Genomic DNA, 23,223 nt, shown 5'->3' with positions numbered 1-23,223 from the left:
TGACTATACTACCCAAGGTAATCTACAGATTCAAAGCAATCCCTATCATATTATCAATAGCATTTTTTCACAGAAATAGAACAAGAAAATCTCAAAATTTGTATGGAGAAACAAAAGACCCTAAATAGCTAAAGCAAGGTTGAGAAAGAGAAATAGCTGGAGGAATCAGGCTTCCTAACTGCAGACCATAATATAAAGCCACAGTAATCAAAACAGAATGGTACTGACACAAAACCAAATATAGACAAATGGAACACGATAGAAATCCAGCAATAAACCCATTCACCTATGGTCAATTAGTTTGTAAGGTAACTATACAATGGAAGAAGGACAGTCTCCTCTATAAGTGGTGTTTGGAAAATTGGACATATGAAACTGCTTTACATGTAAATTATGTAAAAAAATTTGCAAATGATGCAATCCACAAGGGATTAATCTCCCAAATTTACAAACAATTCATACAGTTCAATATCAAAAAATCTCAACCCAATCAAAAATGGACAGAAATGTCTCTTTAGAGACATTTTTCCAAAGAAGGTATACATGTGGCCAGCCAAGAGACAGATGAAAAGATGCTCAAAATGTCTAATTATTAGAGAAATGCAAATCAAAACTACAATTAGATGTCACCTCACACCAGTCACAATGATAGCCATCATCAAAAAATCCACAAACAATAAATGCTGGAGAGGGTGTAAAGAAACTATCTACGCTTTTTGGTAGAAATGTTAATTGTATAGCCACTATGAGGAATAGTATGGAGCTCCCCTAAAAAGCTAAGTGGCTTCTTTTGCTGTGGAGCACAGGTTCTGGGCACTGGGCTTCCATAGCTGTAGCTCCTGGGCTCTAGAGCTTGGTCTCAGTAGTTGTGGGGCACAGGCTTAGTTCCTCCATGGCAAGTGGGATCTTCCTGGACCAGGAATTGAACCCATGTCCCCTGCATTGGCAGGCAGATTCTCAAACACTGGGTCACCAGGGAAGTCTCAAAAAGGACATTTTGAATGCTTCAGATGTTCTGGCATGCCTCATGGTTGGCCCCTTGATTGAGTTTTGGGTGTGCATATGACACTTTTGCATTTTTCTTCTGGTGAGTCAATATGTCTGCTAAGTAAATAGCTAGGAGCAGCATTCAAATCCTACCTTTCCAGGCAAAAGGTTTGAATCTACATTTTTTAGCTGAAAATTTTTCAGTACAGTCTAAAAAGTATGTTCAGGCTTCCATTACACAGAGTCCAGTGGTGTGTTGGTGAGTGCTTAACAACCAACTCTTGTGAAAAAAAATATAGTCTTGATTTGTAGTAGTTTCTGATTTCCATGGAGTAGATATTTCTTACCTGACCTATTTCATGCTACCAACAGATTGTTATGAAACATGGAGCTGGGAAGAAATGTGTACTTTTAGTTTCCTCAAGCCAGGAAAAGCACACCTCCAAACAGTCTTCAAGTCCAGCACACCACCAAACAGTTCTTCACTTCTGCAAATGAGTACCAGCGAGAGATTTGAATCAAACCACCACTTTTCACAGTTTATTCTATGAAGAAGGTTGCTCTGATCAGTTATGAGGCCAGAACTCTGCATAAGTCTTGGCTAATGTGCAATGCATATCATATAAATGTGATTCATGTCAAAATCTGCACAGCTGTCTAATGTGTAAGAATGGTATTTGATCAAATACCCAGACTAAAAATTTAAAAAAGAAGAAACATACATTATTTTCTTTTTTCATGATGTAATAGCATCTAAAATGGAGACTAATGCACTCAAATTTACATTTCATTGTTTTAAATCTTCATGGTAATTGAATTTATATGGATACTAAAATGAGTATTAAAGTACATTGTAAATTATATCACTTCATGTAAATACTCAATACAAGAAAGTTTCTATGGATCAAGTCCCAAGTCCCAGTAATCCACTTGCAAAAATGATCACCCTATTTGAGATATCATACAAATTATATTCCAGCATTAGTAGCAAGTAGTCAAGGGGGGTTTGTTTTTGAGCATGACTACAATTTTAAGACTCAATTTGTATGTCAGGTAGCACTTTGTTTCTAGATTCACTTCCTGGAAAGAACGGTAGACTTTAGGAAAGCCTTGCTAAATAGGAAACAATTATTCAGCATATATTGCAGAGACAATGAAAATGAAACCCCCAGAATCACACATAAGCTTAGGTTTGAGAAAGTTCTGGGCCTTCCTTGGTTATTTGTTGGTAAATAATCCACCTGCCAATGCAGAAGATGCGGGTTTGATTTCTGGGTTGGGGAGATCCCTTGGTGAAGGAAATGGCAACCCACTCTAGTATTCTTCCTGGGAGATCCCATGGACAGAGGAACCTGACAGGCTACAGTTCATGGGATCGCAAAGAGGCAGGCGTGACTTAGTGACTAAACAACAAGGAGCTGGTAGCAGAAATGATTCATCTGACACCTTAGATATGTCCGCCCCAATCCAATCTTTTCAGAATAACAGGAACAGAGATTGGAATTGGTTGGCTAAAGCTTGATAGAAAAGTTGAGAAAATAATTTCTAGAAGCTAAATTTAGATTACTTCTTGTCCAGAATCTATCTCTAAAATTTGAGTCCCAATAATGCAATTAAAAGGTGAAAATGTTGCTATAGTCGAAAATCTTTGTAACTAAATTTCCTGATACTTTCCTTACAGGATTTTTGGTCTGTAAACTAAAATAGCCTTGCCCATACCAAGAAAGAGAGAAATATTTATCTGTGTTAGTTCTTTTGTGTCTTCTTTTCCCCTTAAATCTTTAATGAACTTGAAGCTAATATTGACTATTGTGATGATTAATTTTGTGTCAACTTAACTAGGCTGCAAGTTACCCAGATATTTCTTCAATTCTGGGTGTTTCTGTGAGAATGTTTTTGGTTGAGTTTATCGTTTGGCTTGATAGAATGCAAAGCAGATTGCTCTCCCTCATGTAGGTGAGCCTCTTCTAATCAACCAAAGACCTGAATAAAATAAAACTACTGACCACCCCTCCAATAAAACAGAATTCTTTCTGCTTGACCGCTTTGAGCTGGGACATTAGTTTTTTCCTGCCTTCTGACTCCAACTGAAACATTGGCTCTTCTGGATCTTGAGTTGCTGGTCTCTGGGCTTGAGCTGTATTATTGGTCCTCCTGGATCTCCAGCTTGCCAACTGCAGATCTTGGCAGTTGTCAGCCTTCATAACTGTGCAATCTAATTGCTTAGAATAAAGCTCTCTCTCTTGCTCTCACTCTTTCTTACATACCTATATCTATATCTGTATTTATAAATGTATATTTCCTATCAGTCTTTTTTTTTTAGAATCTTGACTAATTCAACAATTAATAAGGATCTGGCTGTATTCCCTACTCCCTCAATTTAGTCAATTATCTCAACATCATCAAAATCCTATTTTAATTTGACTTGATTTACAGATTTATGTTCTATTTCATTGATCTATGTCTAAAGCATACCTTTATCAGTACACATTATTTTAATCATGATCACTTGACAAACGCTTAATATTTAGTAGGGTTTGTCCCAATCAGTTCAAAATTTTTATGCTACTACAATGAAGTAAAAATGGGAGCTGGGCTGAGGTTTGACAAGTAGTATACTTTTCTAGCTAAGATTAGAAAAGACATAGCTTTTCAATTTTTCCTTTCTTCATTCCTCTGTCCCTGCTTTCTTTTCTTCCAGGGAACTCCTTCTTCATTATGAAATCTACAGAATTCAAATACATATTGCATTACAAATCAAGCTGCCTTGGGTGGGTCAAAACTCCCTTCACTTCTGCCTTCCCCCAGCTAACCCTTCAGATGTTTCTTTATGTTCCAGGAAGCCCTGTTGAAAAGCTGCCTTCTTAAACTTTTATTTGCAGTTCCAAGGTATGTTTTTATTCTTTGTGTTTTCACAAATCACAGCATTTAAATGGCATTGTTAATACCACCATTTACCTAATGCATTTTCAATGTCCTCTTTAATTCTTCCAAACCAGTGGAAAGGCAGGATGAAAAGAGATTTATAAAAATTGCTGTGTATTACGTTACCTCCTAACTGAGTGGTTTATTTGCTTACTAAATGGCCCTACATTTATAGTCAGTTGTCATCAACAGATAACACATCAAAAGTAAACTTCAATTTTACATGGCAGAGTAGGTGGTTCTGATTTGAATGTTTTTTATCATAGAGAATAGGTTACTAAATCCAGTTTATGGGAACATTATGCCATTTAATTTACTCTTAGAGAGAGAAATATACTTTCATGAAAAACTGCATTAGCTATTAGAAAAGTAATATAGCTGCCGGCCTGTGCAGTTTCTAGGAAGCATGAATACCTCGTGTTGACAAAAACAAGCCAGGCATTTTTCTGGTGTGATTTGATGAAGAGAACACTGGACTGGTGATGAGGGCTAGGTTCAAAGCCAGATTTGACAGTAGCAAGCTCTGTAACTGTGAGGAGACAGCTGTGTCCGGATGAGATGTCTCAGCGTACGTGGCGTCTCACCCATAACATGGAATGACATAGCACATGATATAAGACGAAATGCATAATAAGCATATGATGAACTTTAATATATAATTAAATTATAATAAAACATATGCAATAAATATAAAATAAAATCTGGGAGCCACAATCTAATAAGACTTTATGATCAAGAGGAACTACTTTCATTATCCCAGCTGTCCTGATATAATTGGGGAAGATGGAAATAGCTGCAGTAAAGTTGTATAGAAACAAGAGGAAAAAAAGCCTCTTTCAGGGCCGACTTCATGGGTGGGTATGTGTACATGCGTATGCAGTGGTGGGGAGTGTGTGATGGTACCAGTTTGAAGATCCAAACAGGTGAGAGTTCCTAATTTTTAGAGTGATTCATATCAGGGTTAAGTTAAACTCAGTTTATAGAAATGTTGAAACATTCAGTTTATTTTTACAGTGTGAACTATATAATTCCAGGAAACCAGATTCCTTAGGGGCAGCTCAGTTCAGTTCAGTCGTTCAGTTGTGTCCGACTCTTTGTGACCCCATGGCAAGGACTGCACAATAATCACTCCTGCACAGTGACTGCACATGACAGCATTTGGGAATCTTGGCTGACTGACTCACGGATTTTCCTGGGTGGACCCAAGTTTAACTATCTCATGCTATTAAAAATTATAAGAAATTCTATAAAATACAGTTAACAGTGATATAAAGAGAGGCTTTTGCTTTTGGGTTTGAGTCATTTGTACTGTTCAAATGTTCTCAACCTGATTATACAAACTTTAATGACTGCACAGGTGGAATTTCTGGGTGACTCAGCAACTAAAGAATCTGCCTGCAATATTGGAGACACAGGAAATGTGGGTTTGATCCCTGGGTCGGGAAGATCGCCTGGAGAAGGCAATGACAACCCACTCCAGTATTGTTGCCTGGAGAATCCATGGACAGCGTGCCTAGGGGGCTACAGTCCATGGAGTCGCAAAAGAGTTGGACACAAAGACTAAACAACAACGATGAGGTGGGATTGGTTAATATCTGTGTGGGAGATTATGAGTTCTTTTGGCCTTCCTCTTGTTATTTCTGTATGTGAAAATAATAAATATTAATATTCATTTATAAAAATTCAGTTCTGTTTCCAAAACATGGGTCCACACTAAGTCTTGTGATTTTCAGTTCTTCAAACCTAATTGCCATTCCAAGTTTGCTCTAAATATGAAATTCTATGCAGTGAAACCAAGGGCAACACCAGAAGCAGCAATCATTGCCATAGTGCACTTAAACAGGGTTTGGGAGTTCTCGGAGAGGGAATGTCAGTTACAGATGTTTGATTTTGGCCCAGAGGAAAGTCTGTGTTTTCACCCAATAAACATTCAAGATGTTATTTATGTTCATCCACCACAGGGCAAGCATTATATTCAGGAACTAGAAAAACGGAAAACAAAAATGCAGTCAAAAAATTGTTTTACTAAATTTTGTTACATATTTTAATAAAATTTTATTAATTTTTATAATAATTTTAAAAAGTGGGCTTCCTTGGTGGCTCAGATGGTAAAGAATCAGCCTGCAATGCAGGAGAGCCAGGTTCGATCCCTGGGTTGGTAAGATCCCCTGGAGAAGGGAATGGCTACCCATCTAGTATTCCTGCCTGGAGAATCCCATGGACAGAAGAGCGGAGCAGGCTACAGTCCATGGGGTTGCAAAGAGTTGGGGATGACTGAGCAACTACTACTACTAATAATAATATTGATAGAGACTTACCTTGTTCTTTAGTTTGGAATGCATTTCTCTGTTTCTTCATTTTCCTGGATTTCTCTCTGTTGCTATATGCACACGAGGTATTATGTACATTTCCCATTCTTAACTTAGTGATCTCATGTAGGAGATTAGCCTCATCAGAAGGCCCTGCTCAAGCTTCTCATTGTCTCTCAAACCTTTGTGATCATCCAAGCCGCCTTCTTTGTCCATTATTGCTCCTTGTATTGAAGGCTGTGCGAAGATCCATCCATGTTACAAAGGGGCGAATTGTACTCAGCACCTGCAAGAAGGCTGATTGGAAGTTAGATGCTGAGGCAGCAGCTGGAAAAGTCTGTAGTGAAGCTGGGAGACGGGTTTTTTGCTTGCTCTGTCTATCTGTGGCCTTAGGGGCACGGTGATGGCTTGGTGGTGGCGGTGGTGTGTCTATGCTCCTGGGCCTGCTAAGAACTGCTTATTTATTTGTTCCACAGGACTCATAAATGGAAGTCCCACTGCTTATCAGAGTGATCTGGGGCTTGTTCCTTGGATGCTGTGGGCACAGATATGTATACAAGCTCCTTCCAGGAAGATACTAGAGACGTGGGGTGGGCTAGAGGGAGGAGATGGGGGAAGGATCAGCCACCTCATCCTGTCCCTGGGGAGGATCAAAGCTGGCCCCCAGGGGTGTGCTAAATTAGACACCTGATCCTCAAGCAATGGCTTTAAGTGCGCAGATGGACCCTGAAAAGACCAGGACTTGGACATTTTTGCCTGCTTCTGCTCTGCTAAGCTCTAGGGGAAGAGCCACAGCAAGTGCTCTGTACCCATTAACAATTGATTCCCTGTTTTCTATAGTCTAGTGAGTCTTGTGGACATAAGCGCTGTTGGCTTTCAGAGTATACTGGGGGGCCATCTCGTGAGCAGAATTCTTAAAAGTTGGGGTGCTAAATATATATTTTTAAAACCTATACTGCTCAGGGGAAGCTGGGACTTGGGAGTTTCCTCTGGATTATTTGGTACTATAATGGGATTTATGGATAGAAGGTGTCTCAGCCCTTCCTGTTGCTTTTGATTTGGGTATTTTCTGCTTTGCCTAATATATAGGAGTTGCTTAGCTAGTTTTGAGGTATCTTTCAGAGGTAATTATTTTGTGTATAGCTGTAAATTCATCATGTCCAAGGGAGAAGTGGAGTTCACAAGCCTTCTATGTTGCCATCTTGGTTGACCCTTTTCTACATTTTTTTTTTTTTTAATCAGTTAGGATTTCAAGAAAAAAGGGAAACTGTGGCCATGGATTACAACAGTTCTGACTTCCTTACTACATTCCTGGAGTATCACAGCTGGTAGCCTGGTAGCCCTTTTGGTCTATTCCTTTTCTTTTCTGGGTGCTGAATCTGATAGCAGTGAAGTGACTTGCCCCAAGCTTACTTCCTCTGGGAGATTCTCTGTTCCCTCTACCTCCTCACTTTTCTTCTTTGTGCTTCAGCACAAAGCACTTTTATGTATAGCTGCTAGACATCCCTTTATGCATTCATGCGTCTGTATCATCCACCCAACTGAGGGCTCTTTGGTCAAAGAAATCACTTCTGAAGATTGGTATTTACTACAACATGAAGATCCAATATTTCTATAGGGAAGAAAGGGTATCTTATGGTTAGGAGGTCTTCAGAATTCATGAAATAATGCTGTCTTAATGTAGAGAACTGCTTGGAGAAGTGGCTTAGGGCATTGACTAGGAAGGAGTGGAACAGAGCACTTTGAGGTCAACAGACTCCTTATTTTCCATCCTCTGTCTTTGCTTTTCCATTTTTACCTTGCAAGTTTTTTTCCCCCAAGGAAGTATTCAGGTAATGTTAATGTGACTAATACCCTATAATTGAGTACACATTTTTCATAAAGAAACAGACAAAAAAAAAAACCCTAAAATGCTTTCTGAAAATTGGATGACATAAGCCATTGCATCAAGTATATTACTTTACTATTTCAATAGCTCAGACTAAATCAGCTCTGTTTGAAATGTATAAAAATTGCAAATAAGCATCAGCACAGAAATCCTTACAATGTCAAAGGAACATTGGCTCTGCCACAAAAAAAAAAAAAAAAATCTAAGCTTCTTAGACCATTAATCTAAATTACAACCATAATCTTTGAAAATCCTTATCTAAATAAAAACCTAAGTATGGCAATCTTTTTTGTTTATATGTATTCAGAATCTGTCATTGAAAGGCTCTATCATTAAAATGGTAAAATTAATATTACAATTATATATAGAATGCATTAAATTAGCATTAGTAGTAATAAGAGTTAACATTTATTGATAGTTTACCATGTAAACTTTACATATGTAAAGTGTGTCAGACATACTTTAAACATGTTTGTGTTAATTTAATTCTTCCAACTTATTCTGTATAGACTGATGTTATGCTCTATTTCACAGACCTGGAAATAGAGGTAGAAAAAAGTAAAATAACTTGCCAACACATATAAATTTCATGTGGGAAAGTCAAGATTAGATATTGCTGCTGCTGCTAAGTCACTTCAGTCGTGTCCGACTCTGTGTGACCCCATAGACGGAAGCCCACCAGGCTCCCCCGTCCCTGGGATTCTCCAGGCAAGAACACTGGAGTGGGTTGCCATTTCCTTCTCCAATGTGTGAAAGTGAAAAGTGAAAGTGAAGTCACTCAGTGGTGTCCGACCCTCAGCGACCCCACGGACTGCAGCCTATCAGGCTCCTCCATCCATGGGATTTTCTAGGCAATAGTACTGGAGTGGCTTGCCATTGCCTTCTCCGAGATTAGATATTAGGCCAGCATAATTCAATGGAAACATAATGTGAACCAACTAAAATTTTATAGTTATCCATATTAAATAAAAGTATTTGAAACTAGTGATATTAATTATATTTGATTTAAGCCAGTATATCAAAAATGCTATCATTTTGACAGGTAATATAAAAATTAATTACATTTCTTTTTCTGTATTGTTTTTTAAACTTGCTTTGCATTTTACTCTAATAGGACTTCTCAATTTGGACATTAAATTTGCACTTGAAATACTTGATCTGTATTTAGATTTTATGAATTTATAGTTGAAAATGTAGATTTGCATAACCAAATTGCTCTAAATGCCCTTGAATATTTTGATTACCTGAATTACCATATATAATTATCTTTTAAAGTATATAATTAATTAAAATTAGCTAAAAATTTAAAAATTCAGTTCCTCAGTCACACTAGTCACATTTTAAGAGCCCACCATCCACCTTTGGCCAGTGCTCCTTCCTGTATTAGACTGTACAGAGCTGGGCAGTCTTCCACAAGAACACGAGCTCTAACTTAATATAGATAACAAATAAGAGCTATTGAATTGATGTTGAACTATTATGCTCTGCTGTCTCAGATAAGACAATAGAGTCATCAGTTAATTGTATTCAATATTCATTAAACAAGTATTTTTCAGAACCATGTGAACAATGTAAGTTAGCATTAATGTTAAGGTAACATTAACCATTAGAACCTACACTTTTAACTGCTAGACTGGCTGGACTCTTGGTTATAATACTTAATAGCAATTTGATCTAAGAAGATAAAGAAGAAGATGACATATCTTGATAATCAAAATGAATAATCAAGAAGGCCCCCAGAAGAAGGTTTGCTCAAGGTAACAATTTCTCCATCAGTGCAGTTCAGTTCAGTCACTCAGTCATGTCCGACTCTTTGCAACCCCATGAATCGCAGCCAGGTCTCCTTGTCCATCACCAACACCCAGAGTCAACTCAACCCCATGTCCATCAAGTCGGTGATGCCATCCAGGCATCTCATCCTCTGTTGTCCCCTTCTCCTCCTGCCCCCAATCCCTCCCAGCATCAGTCTTTTCCAATGAGTCAACTCTTAGCATAAGGTGGCCAAAGTATTGGAGTTTCAGCTTTAGCATCAGTCCTTCCAGTGAACACCCAGGACTGATCTCCTTTAGGCTGGACTGTTTGGATCTCCTTGCAGTCCAAGGGGCTCTCAAGAGTCTTCTCCAACACCACAGTTCAAAAGCATCAATTCGTTGGTGATCAGCTTTCTTCACAGTCCAACTCTCACATCCAAACATGACCAATGGAAAAACCATAGCCTTGATTGCTGCTAAGTCACTTCAGTCGTGTCCGACTCTGTGTGACCCCATAGACGGAAGCCCACCAGGCTCCCCCATCCCTGGGATTCTCCAGGCAAGAACACTGGAGTGGGTTGCCATTTCCTTCTCCAATGTGTGAAAGTGAAAAGTGAAAGTGAAGTTGCTCAGTCATGTCCGACCCTTAGCGACCCCATGGAGTGCTGCCTACCAGGCTCCTCTGTCCATGGGATTTTCCAGGCAAGAGTACTGGAGTGGCTTGCCATTGCCTTCTCCGATAGCCTTGATTAGACAGAACTTTTTTGGCAAAGTAATGTCTTTGCCTTTTAGTATGCTATCTAGGTTGGTCATAACTTTTTTCCAAGGAGTAAGCATCTTTTAATTTCATGGCTTCAGTCATCATCTGCAGTGATTTTTGAGTCCAAAAAAATAAAGTCTGACACTGTTTCCACTGTTTCTCCATCTATTTCCCGTGAAGTGATGGGACCAGATGCCATGATCTTTGTTTTCTGAATGTTGAGCTTCAAACCAACCTTTTTACTCTCCTCTTTTACTTTCATCAAGAGGCTTTTTAGTTCCTCTTAACTTTCTGCCATAAGGATGGTGTCATCTGCATATCTGAGGTTATTGATATTTCTCCCAGCAATCTTGATTCCAGCTTGTGCTTTTTCCAGCCCAGCATTCCTCATGATGTACCCTGCATAAAAGTTAAATAAGCAGGGTGAAAATATACAACCTTGATGTACTCCTTTTCCTATTTGGAACCAGTCTGTTTTTCCGTGTCCAGTTCTAACTGTTACTTCCTGACCTGCATATAGGTTCTCAAGAGGCAGGTCAGGTGGCCTGGCATTCCCATCTCCTTCAGAATTTTCCACAGTTTATTGTGATCCACACAGTCAAAGGCTTTGGCATAGTCAATAAAGCAGAAATAGATATTTTTCTGGAACTCTCTTGCTTTTTCCATGAACCAGCGGATGTTGGCAATTTGATCTCTGGTGCCACTGCCTTTCCTGAAATCAGCTTAAACATCTGGAAGTCCATGGTTCACATATTGTTGAAGCCTGGCTTGGAGAATTTTGAGCATGACTTTACTAGCGTGTGAGATGAGTGCATTTGTGCGGTAGTTTGAGTATTCTTTGGCATTCCCTTTCTTTGGGATTGCAATGAAAATTGACCTTTTCCAGTCCTGAGGCCACTGCTGTGTTTTCCAAATTTGCTGGCATATTGAGTGCAGCACTTTCACAGCATCATCTTTCAAGATTTGAAATAGCTCAACTGGAATTCCATCACCTCCACTAGGTTTCTTCGTAGTGATGCTTTCTAAGGCCCATTTGACTTCACATTCCAAGATGTCTGGCTCTAGGTGAGTGATCACACCTTCGTGATTCTCTGGCTGTGAAGATCTTTTTTTTTGTACAGTTCTTCTGTGTATTCTTGCCATCTCTTCTTAATATCTTCTGCTTCTGTTAGGTCCATACCATTTCTGTCCTTTATCTAGCCCATCATTGCATGAAGTGTTCCCATGGTATCTCTAATTTTCTTGAAGAGATCTCTAGTCTTTCCTATTCTTTTGTTTTCCTCTATTTCTTTGCATTGATCGCTGAGGAAGGCTTTCTTATCTCTTCTTGCTATTCTTTGGAACTCTGCATTCAGATGCTTATATCTTTCCTTTTCTCCTTTGCTTTTCGCTTCTCTTCTTTCCACAGCTATTTGTAAGGCCTTCCCAGACAGCCATTTTGCTTTTTTGCATTTCTTTTCCATGGGGATGGTCTTGATCCCTGTCTCCTGTAAATGTCACCAACCTCCATCCATAGTTCATCAGGCACTCTATCTATCAGATCTAGTCCCTTAAATCTATTTCTCACTTCCACTGTATAATCATAAGGGATTTGATTGAGGTCATATCTGAATGGTCTAGTGGTTTTCCCTACTTTCTTCAATTTAAGTCTGAATTTGGCAATAAGGAGTTCACAAGTCAGCTCTTGGTCTTGTTTTTGCTAACTGTATACAGCTTCTCCATCTTTGGCTGCAAAGAATATAATCAATCTGATTTCGGTGTTGACCATCTGGTGATGTCCATGTGTAGAGTCTTGTCTTGTGTTGTTGGAAGAGGGTGTTTTCTATGACCAGTGTGTTCTCCTGGCAAAACTCTATTAGCCTTTGTCCTGCATCATTCCATAATCCTTACTATAATATTGAATGGCTTGCCTTGGAAATGAACAGAGATCATTCTGTCGTTTTTGAGATTGCATCCAAGCACAGCATTTTGGACTCTTTTGTTGACCATGATGGCTACTCTTTTTCTTCTAAGGGATTCCTGCCCACAGTAGTAGATATAATGGTCATCTGAGGTAAATTCACCCATTCCAGTACATTTTAATTCACTGATTCCTAGAATGTCGACGTTCACTCTTGCCATCTCCTGTTTGACCACTTCCAATTTGCCTTGATTCATGGACCTAACATTCCAGGTTCCTATGCAATACTGCTCTTTACAGCACCAGACCTTGCTTCTATCACCATCACATCCACAACTGGGTATTGGTTTTGCTTTTGCTCCAGCCCTTCATTCCTTCTATAGTTATTTCTCCACTGATCTCCAGTAGCATATTGGGCACCTACCGACCTGGGGAGCTCCTCATTCAGTATCCTATCATTTTGCCTTTTCATACTGTTCATGGGGTTCTCAACGCAGGATACTGAAGTGGTTTGCCATTCCCTGCTCCAGTGGACCACTCCATAGGCACAAATGAAAACCAGACAGGGACAATTTTTGAGTCATTATCATTTTTCTTCAAAAAAATTTTACCCACATCATTTGGCACCCTACTATGTTTTTATTAGCAGGCCTTACACAGACATGCCTGGTGTTTCCAGGTACAATGCTAAATCACTGGTAGAGTGACCTCAACCTCAACATATCGCTCAGTCGTGTCCAACTCTTTGTGACCCCATGGACTGTAGCCTACCAGGCTTCTCTGTCCATGGGATTCTCCAGGCAAGAATATTGGAGTGGGTTACCATTTCCTTCTCCAGGGGATCTTCCCGACCCAGGGACTGAACCCAGGTCTCCTGCTTTGGAGGCAGACACTTTAACCTCTGAACCAACATTACGGTAGAAATACAGAACTGTAAAATAGGCGTGTGTTCTCTTCTTTTCTTAGCTCTGCTACTGGGACACAAACCTTGCGAAACTTCTCGGAGTCCTTGAATCACTTCTTCCATGTTATCTCTTGTGGACTATGCTTAATGTGAGCATATGAATGACAATTCTGAGCCCCAGTTCTAGCCACTGCCCATATCAGTCATGTCAGTGCTTTAAGCACAGTCCTTGCTCCACAGAGAGCCATCACATCCTATCAACAGCAGTGGACTATGGCTGCTTATTTTCTCCTGATACGTGCATCCAGATAGACGGACTAGCGGAGCTCACACGTCAATGAAACAGGTGGGACGAACATATTAGAGGGGCCTCACTATATGTCCTTGCAAGAAACACATCTCCAGATATCAGTCCAGAAGGGGAGTTTCTCCTACAGAGAACATGAAGCCTGACTTTATGTAACTCTATGGCATTTGCTTCCACTGCAAGGATGCTATTCCTAGGCTCTCCTAACATTTGAAGGCGGACACTCTGGTGTGATTGTCTGGCAGAAACTACCTAGACAGCCTATGAAGAGAATAAGAGGGACTCAGGGAGATAAAGAAAGATTGATTCAGACCTCATAGAATGACAAACAGATCCTCATAGACACACAGCTAGAATTTAAGATATTGTAGCCTTTTATTCCGGAGAAGGCAATGGCAAGCCACTCCAGTACTCTTGCCTAGAAAATCCCATTGATGGAGGAGCCTGGTAGGCTGCAGTCCACGGGGTCGCTATGGGTCGGACACGACTGAGCGACTTCACTTTCACTTTTCACTTTCACACATTGGGGAAGGAAATAGCAACCCACTCCAGTGTTCTTGCCTGGAGAATCCCAGGGACAGGGGAGCCTGGTGGGCTTCCGTCTATGGGGTTACACAGAGTCAGACATGACTGAAGTGACTTAGCAGCAGCAGCCTTTTATTCAAAGGAATATGTATGTGTGAAAATGTGTGTGGGTGGGGTTTGGTGGTGGTGGTGGATGCGGTATGTGGGGCGTGTAGTGTGGTATTAAGGAAATCTAGTCCATATTACCTTATGGAATTTTTTTGTTATGGGGGATACACCTCAAAATAATTTGAGAAGGTAGTCCTGGTTGGTTTTCAAGACAGTGGAAAGAATGTTAAGTTGTGCACGGTTAACCCTTGACCCCTCCACCCTTTTGACAGCATCCTGTCCATTCCGCATAACTTTTGGACTTGAATAGAACACAGTTGTGGACTCACCACACACTGGCTCTGTTTTCCTGGGGCCAGATGATACAACCCGAAAGCTCAGAGGAGTTAGCTCTCCATATGGAGAATCTGGATCTTTGGGAAGCAGGAGATGAGACAAGCCTGAGCAGATAAACTGCCTCCCTTCTCTCTTTCATGGACTAATGCATTGTATATTCCTTCCCTGTGTATCCTACATGTGAAAAGAATGGGCCTGATGAGCGACCTGTTGTGTTGCTGCGACTTGCTGCAAAGCAGACGCCAGTGTGGTAATGTGTCGTGTTGCTTTGCTTCTCCCCTCACTTTCCCTCATCCTCACTTCCCTGGGCTTGGTCATTCCAAACAGAGTGTTAGTGCCTTAATCCTGTCTCAGGGGCAGGATTTAGGGGCCTGATCTAAACTGAACTCTAAGCCTGCTCCTGGACCTTCACTAAGAGAAAGATGGAATTCAGAGTTTCCTCCTTTGTAACTGCATCTTTTCAAACATGCTCTAATTTTCTTCACAAACTCTTGGTCTTAGATCACATAAATGGGTGGTGATGGGTAGGTTCTAGGACAGCTTCTGGAGCCCTGCAGTGATTAGACAGGAGACAGGATAGACATCGGATTTTCCTATTCATTCATTTCATTTAGTCCCAATGTAATCTGGCTGTAGTGACATTAGGGAAAGGAAACCTGGAAAAGAAATATCCGCATCCAGGTGCAGAGAATATAAAATATGCCATGTCCCCAGACAACCTCACAAACCACACCCCAGAAATGCAGGGCCCAGCTCTCTCTGCCAAAGTAAGGGAAGCATCTTCTTGCTCTATTCATACGCTGCTATGCAGACTTCCCTAGGTTTATCACACTCACCCTGCAATTGTCTTAACCATCAGATGACCTTCTGTAAATCTCACCATCCTTGTCAGCAGACTGATGTAGGAAGAGCTAGCAGTAACCTAGCTCTCTGTGATATGCAAGGCACAAGAGGACCTTGGGGAAATTCTCCTCGTAAATTTATTTCAAATAAGCAAAAGAATGAATATTTGTTGAGCACTTACCAGGCCAGGCACTAATGAACATTCTGACACGTGTTACTTATTTACTCTTCTCAGTGACAGCTAGAAGACCCTGCTAATCGTTGCATTTTACAGCTGAGGGTACTGAGGCAGTGTGAACTCAAGGAACTTAGCTGTGGTTACTCAGTTGGTAAAAACTGATTGTGGGGAGAAACATCAACAACCTCAGATATGCAGATGAGCCTACCCTTATGACAGAAAGTGAAGTGGAACTAAAGAGCCTCTTGATGAGGGTGAAAGAGGAGAGTGAAAGAGCTGGTTGAAAACTCAACATTCAGAAAACTAAGATCATGGCATCCGGTCCCATCACTTCACGGCAAATAGATGGGGAACACGTGAAAACCGTGACAGATTTCATTTTCTTGGGCTCCAAGATCATTGCAGATGGTGACTGCAGCCTTGAAATTAAAAGACGCTTGCTCCTTGGAAGAATATCTATGAGAAACCTAGACAGTGTATTAAGGAGCAGAGACATCAGTTAGCTGACAAAGGTGAAGTGAAGTGAAGTAAAGTCGCTCAGTCATGTCCAACTCTTAAAGATATGGATAGTCAATGCTATGATTTTTCCAGTAGTCACGTATGGGTGTGACAGTTGACCCATAAAGAAGGCTAAGCTCCTAAGAATTGATGCTTTCAAACTGTGGTTCTGGAGAAGATTCTTTAAAGTCCCTTGGACTGCAAGCAGATCAAAGAGGTCAGTCTTAAAGGAAATCAAGCCTGAATATTCACTGGACGGACTGATGCTGAAGCTGAAACTCCAATACTTTGGCCACCTGATGCAAAGAACTGACTCACTGGAAAAGACCCTGATGCTCAGAAAGATTGAAGGCAGGAGGAGAAGGGGATAACAGAGGATTAGATGGTTGGATGGCATCACCGACTCAATGGACTTGAGTTTGAGCAAACTCAGGGAGACAGTGAAGGACAGGGATGCCTGGCATACTGCAGTCCATGGGGTCGCAAAGAGTCAGACATGACTTAGCAACTGAACAACAACAACAACAACAAAAATCTTGTAGCCAGGGTTCAATCCCAGGTCTTCCGATGACAGGATGGGAGTGCTTATCCATCAGACTGGCCTGTGTCCTCTACGTTATACTGATGTGAAGCAAGTCCTGTTTCACAAGCTGATGTAGCTGCTTCTTGTTTCCCTGACTTTGAATTGTTTTTCTCTTTCTTTGAAGCACTTCATTATTTTTGAGGACTTCCTCTGGGAAAGCTGATGACCCTCCTTTGCCCAATTGCATGAATTCCCCCATCTCTCCCCTTCCCTGCTGCTGCTGCTAAGTTGCTTCAGTCATGTCTGACTCTGTGCGACCCCATAGACGGCAGCCGACCAGGCTCCGCTGTCCCTGGGATTCTCCAGGCAAGAACACTGGAGTGGGTTGCCATTTCCTTCTCCAATGTGTGAAAGTGAAAAGTGAAAGTGAAGTCGCTCAGTCGTGTCCGCCTAGTAGCGACCCCATGGACTGCAGCCTACCAGGCTCCTCTGTCCATGTGATTTTCTAGGCAAGAGTACTGGAGTGGCTTGCCATTGCCTTCTCCGCTCCCCTTCCCTGGGCATCACCAATTCAAAGCTGCATGAATAGAAGATTCACAGAAGGTTTGGGGCCATGATCTAACCTGATGGCTCAGTTGATAAAATCTGCCTGCAATGCAGGAGACCCGGGTTCGATCCCTGGGTGGGGAAGATCTCCTGGAGAAGGAGATGGCAGTACTCTTGCCTGGAAAATTCCATGGACAGACATGGGGTCACAAAGAGTCAGACACAACTGAGTTACTAACACTTTCACTTTCTTTCACTTTGGGGCTGTGAAGGGATGGGAGCATAACCCCAAATTGCACTATTAGCCATGCCTGTCCTTAAAAGGGTCTTGGCCATTCCTGGCCTGGTAGAGCCTCCACACAGAGCTCACACAATACTCTGGGTTCCCCTCCACTCCAGCCTCCCAGTAAATACCGTTTCTTTCTTATATGTGAGGATGCCAGGCAGAAATTCTGTCTGTCTTTCATTACATAAAGCAACGTGGTTCTTGTGTGCAGCTCCTGGCCCATCTCAGGACTAGTTTTCTTCAGTTAAGATGATGCTTCCACACATTGTGTTTCCCCAAACAAAGGCGGTTTGCTTGTCCTATATGAAGAAATCTGCTTTTGCTTTCTAAACTAACTTCCATTTTCTGCCCACACCACAGGAATCATTCACACATGAATGTTCAAAGGTGTAACAATGTAGAGGTTTCTGTTTATCCAAAATACTCCATGAGAATTTCTTATGGAAAAGCAGTCAGAATGAGATCTAGCCTTTCTCTGAAGCACTTAATTATTTTTGAGGACTTCCTCTGGGAAGCCTGATGACTGCCCTTTGCCCCATTGCACACGTTCCCCATCCCTCCCCTTCCGGGGTTGCTCTGAGGGCTTCTGCCTGTGGGGAGAAAGATGGGGCAGAGTCTGGACTTCCAGAGACAAAAAACATGGTTGGTGGGAACAGCAGGATTCCAAGGGGCCACTTCTAGTGGGTGGGTGGCTGTAAATCAGGGAGGGTGGAGAAGCCATGCCTCTGAGTGCAGCAGGTTAGAAAGCTGAGAGATAGGAGCACACTGGAGTATGGGGGAAAACTGGAGAGGAGAGGAGTTTTTAATTTTAGTCATGGCTCCATGGGCCGTAAATTAGATTTCCATTGATATCTTCAAGTGAGTAGACTGGGATTAAGTTTAATTACTTTTATTTGCACGTATGTGTATGCTTGTTTGTATGTGTTTGTGTACCATAGATCTGAAACTGGATCCTCTTGAGCTAAATGATCTATTTAGTTTGCAAACAAAATAAAGGAAACAGTCTGAAAACCTGAGTAGAAATCCAACATATAGCATACAAATAACATATACAAGTGCATATGCACATATAACATACACAAGACTTCTTTTTCTTTAAAAATTTATTTTTTTATTGAAGGATAATTTATAGGATTTTGCTGTTTTCTGTCAAACCTCAACATGAATCAGCCATCAGTTCAGTTCAGTTCAGTCGCTCAGTCGTGTCCGACTCTCTGCGACCCCATGAATCACAGCACGCCAGGCCTCCCTGTCCATCACCAACGCCCGGAGTACACTCAAACTCATGTCCACAGAGTCGGTGATGCCATTCAGCCATCTCATTCTCCATCGTCCCCTTCTCCTCCCGCACCCAACCTTTCCCAGCATCAGAGTCTTTTCCAGTGAGTCAACTCGTCGCATGAGGTGGCCAAAGTATTGCAGTTTCAGCTTTAGCATCAGTCCCTCCAATGAACATCCAGGATTGATCTCCCTTAGAATGGACTGGTTGGATCTCCTTGCAGTATAAGGGACTCTCAAGAGTCTTCTCCAACACCACAGTTCAAAAGCATCGATTCTTCGGGGATCAGCTTTCTTCACAGTCCAACTCTCACATCCATACATGACCACAGGAAAAACCATTGCCTTGACTAGACGGACCTTTGTTGGCAAAGTAATGTCTCTGCTTTTTAATATACTGTCAAGGTTGGTCATAACTTTCCTTCCAAGGAGCAAGCGTCTTTTAATTTCATGGCTGCAATCAGCATCTGCAGTGATTTTGGAGCCCAAAAAAACAAAGTATGACACTATTTCCACTGTTTTTCCATCTATTTCCCATGAAGTGATGGGGCCAGATGCCATGATCTTTGTTTTCTGAATGTTGAGCTTCAAACCAACATTTTCACTCTCCTCTTTCACTTTCATCAAGAGGCTTTTGAGTTCCTCTTCACTTTCTGCCATAAGGGTAGTGTCATCTGCATATCTGAGGTTATTGATATTTCTCCCGGCAATCTTGATTCCAGCTTGTGCTTCTTCTAGCCCAGCGTTCCTCATGATGTACTCTGCATATAAGTTAAATAAGCAAGGTGACAATATACAACCTTGACGTACACCTTTCCCTATTTGGAACCAGTCTGTTCCATGTCCAGTTCTAACTGTTGCTTCCTGACCTGCATACAGGTTTCTCAAGAGGCAGGTCAGGTGGTCTGGGATTCCTATCTCTTTCAGAATGTTCCACAGTTTATTGTGATCTACACAGTCAAAGGCTTTGGCATAGTCAATGAAGCAGAAATAGATGTTTTTCTGAAACTCTCTTGCTTTCTCCATGATCCAGCGGATGTTGGCAATTAGATCTCTGGTGCCTCTGCCTTTTCTAAAACCTGCTTGAACATCTGGGAGTTCACGGTTTACATACTGCTGAAGCCTGGCTTGGAGAATTTTGAGCATGACTTTACTAGCGTGTGAGATGAGTGCAATTGTGCAGTAGTTGGAGCATTCTTTGGCATTGCCTTTCTTTGGGATTGGAATGAAGACTGACCTCTTCCAGTCCTGTGGCCACTGCTGAGTTTTCCAAATCTGCTGGCATATTGAGTGCAGTACTTTCACAGCATCATCTTTCAAGACTTGAAATAGCTCAACTGGAATTCCATCACCTCCACTAGCTTTGTTTGTAGTGATGCTTTCTAAGGCCCACTTGACTTCATATTCCAAGATGTCTGGCTCTAGGTCAGTGATCACATTATCGTGACTATCTTGGTCGTGAAGATCTTTTTTGTACAGTTCTTCTGTGTATTCCTGCCACCTCTTCTTAATATCTTCTGCTTCTGTTAGGTCCATACCATTTCTGTCCTTTATCGAGCCCATCTTTGCATGAAATGTTCCCTTGGAATCGCTAATTTTCTTGAAGAGGTCTCTTGTTTTTCCTATTCTGTTGTTTTCCTCTATTTCTTTGCATTGATCACTGAGGAAGTCTTTCTTATCTCTCCTTGCTATTCTTTGGAACTCTACATTCAGATGCTTATATCTTTCCTTTTCTCCTTTGCTTTTCACTTCTCTTCTTTTCACAGCTATTTGTAAGGCCTCCTGAGACAGCCATTTTGCTCTTTTGCATTTCTTTTCCATGGGGATGGTCTTGGTCCCTGTCTCCTGTACAATGTCACGAACCTCCATCCAGAGTTCATCAGGCACTCTATCAATCAGATCTAGTCCCTTAAATCTATTTCTCACTTCCACTGTATAATCATAAGGGATTTGATTGAGGTCATATCTGAATGGTCTAGTGGTTTTCCCTGCTTTCTCAATTTAAGTCTGAATTTCGCAATAAGGAGTTCATGATCTGAGCCACAGTCAGCTCCTGGTCTTGAGAACCCCATGAACAGTAACAATAAGGAGTTCATGATCTGAGCCACAGTCAGCTCCTGGTCTTGAGAACCCCATGAACAGTAACAAAGGGCAAAATGATAGGATACTGAATGAGGAATTCCCCAGGTCGGTAGGTGCCCAGTATGCTACTGGAGCTCAGTGGAGTAATAACTATAGAAGGAATAAAGGGATGGAGCAAAAGCAAAATCAATACCCAGTTGTGGATGTGACCAGTGATAGAAGCAAGGTTCAGTGCTGTAAAGAGCAATATTGCATAGGAACCTGGAATGTTAGGTCCATGAATCAAGGCAAATTGGAAGTGGTCAAACAGGAGATGGCAAGAGTGAACGTTGACATTCTAGGAATCAGTGAATTAAAATGGACTGGAATGGGTGAATTTAACTCAGATGACCATTATATCTACTACTGTGGGCAGGAATCCCTTAGAAGAAATGGAGTAGCCATCATGGTCAACAAAAGAGTCCGAAATGCAGTACTTGGATGCAATCTTAAAAATGACAGGATGATTTCTGTTCGTTTCCAAGGCAAACCATTCAATATTACAGTAATCCAGGCCTATGCCCCAACCAGTAATGCTGAAGAAGCCAAAGTTAATCGGTTCTATGAAGACCTACAAGACCTTTTAGAACTAACATCCATAAAAGATGTCCTTTTCATTATAGGAGACTGGAATGCAAAAGTAGGAAGTCAAGAAACACCTGGAATAACTGGCAAATTTGGCCTTGGAGCACGGAATGAAGCAGGGCAAAGGCTAATAGAGCTTTGTCAAGAGAATGCACTGGTCATAGCAAACACCCTCTTCCAACAACACAAGAGAAGACTCTACACATGGACATCACCAGATGGTCAACACCGAAATCAGATTGATTATATTCTTTGCAGCCAAAGATGGAGAAGCTCTATACAGTTAGCAAAAACAAGACCAAGAGCTGACTTGTGAACTCCTTATTGCCGAATTCAGACTGAGTGATATTCCATTGTGTGTATGTACCACAACTTCTTTATCCATTCATCTGTCGATGGACATCTAAGTTGCTTTCATGTTCTAGCTATTGTAAATTTTGCTGCAATGAAAATTGAGATACATGTGTCTTTTTCAATTTTGGTTTACTCAGGGTATATGCTTAGGAGTGGGATTACTGGGTCATGTTGTAGTTTTATTCCTAGTTTCTTAAGGAATCTCTATACCGTCTTCCATAGTGACTGTATCAATTTACATTCCCACCAATAGCACAAGAGTGTTCTCTTTTCTCCACACCCTCTTCAGCATTTATCGTTTGTAGACTGTTTGATGATGGCCATTCTGACTGGTGTGAGGTGATATTTCATTGCAGTTTTGATTTGCATTTCTTTAGTAATGAGTGATGTTGAGCATCTTTTCATGTGTTTGTCAGCCATCTGTATGCCTTCTTGGAGAAATGTCCGTTTAGGTCTGTTCCCCACTTTTTGATTGAGTTGTTTTTTTTTCTAGCACTGAGTTGTTGAAGCTACTTGCATATGTTGGAAATTAATCCTTTCCGAATTGTTTCATTTGCTATTATTGTCTCCCATTCTGAGGGCTGCCTTTTCACCTTGCTTATACTTTCCTTTGCTGTGCAAAAGCTTTCAGATTTAATGAGGTCCCACTTATTTACTTTTGTTTTAATTTCCATTACTCTAGGAGGTGGGTCATAGATGATCTTGCTTTGATTTATATTATCGAGTGTCCTGCCTATGTTTTCCTCTGAGAGTTTTATAGTTTCTTTAATCCATTTTGAGTTTATCTTTGTGTATGGTGGTAGGAAGTGTTCTAATTTCATTCTTTTACATGGAGCTGTCCAGTTTTTCCAGCACCATTTGTTGAAGAGGTTGTTTTTGCCCCATTGTATATTCTTGCCTCCTTTGTCAAGTGCACGGGTTTATTTATGGGTTTTCTATCTGCTTCCATTGGTCTATATTTCTGTTTTTTGTGCCGGCACCATACTGTTTTGATGACTGTAGCTTTGTAGTATAATCTGAAGTCAGGAAGGTTGATTCCTCCAGCTCCACTCTTCTTTCTCAAGGCTTCTTTGGCTATTAGGGGTATTTTGTGTTTCCATATGAAATATGAATTTTTTTGTTCTAGTTCTGTGGAAATGATTTGATAATTTGTTAGGGAAGGCACTGAATCAATAGATTGCATTTGGAAGTATAGTCATTTTCACAATATTGAATCTTCCTACCCAGGAACGTGGAATAGCTCTCCATCTGTTTATGTCTTCTTTTATTTCTTTCATTAGTGTCTTATGCTTTTCTGTGTACTATTCTTTT

Source organism: Moschus berezovskii, chromosome 14 (genome assembly GCF_049115385.1).
Source record: "Moschus berezovskii isolate FMDL1 chromosome 14, NW_MosBer_1.0, whole genome shotgun sequence".
In the NCBI taxonomy this organism is placed as follows: Eukaryota; Metazoa; Chordata; class Mammalia; order Artiodactyla; family Moschidae; genus Moschus; species Moschus berezovskii.
This window is presented reverse-complemented; position numbering follows the sequence as displayed.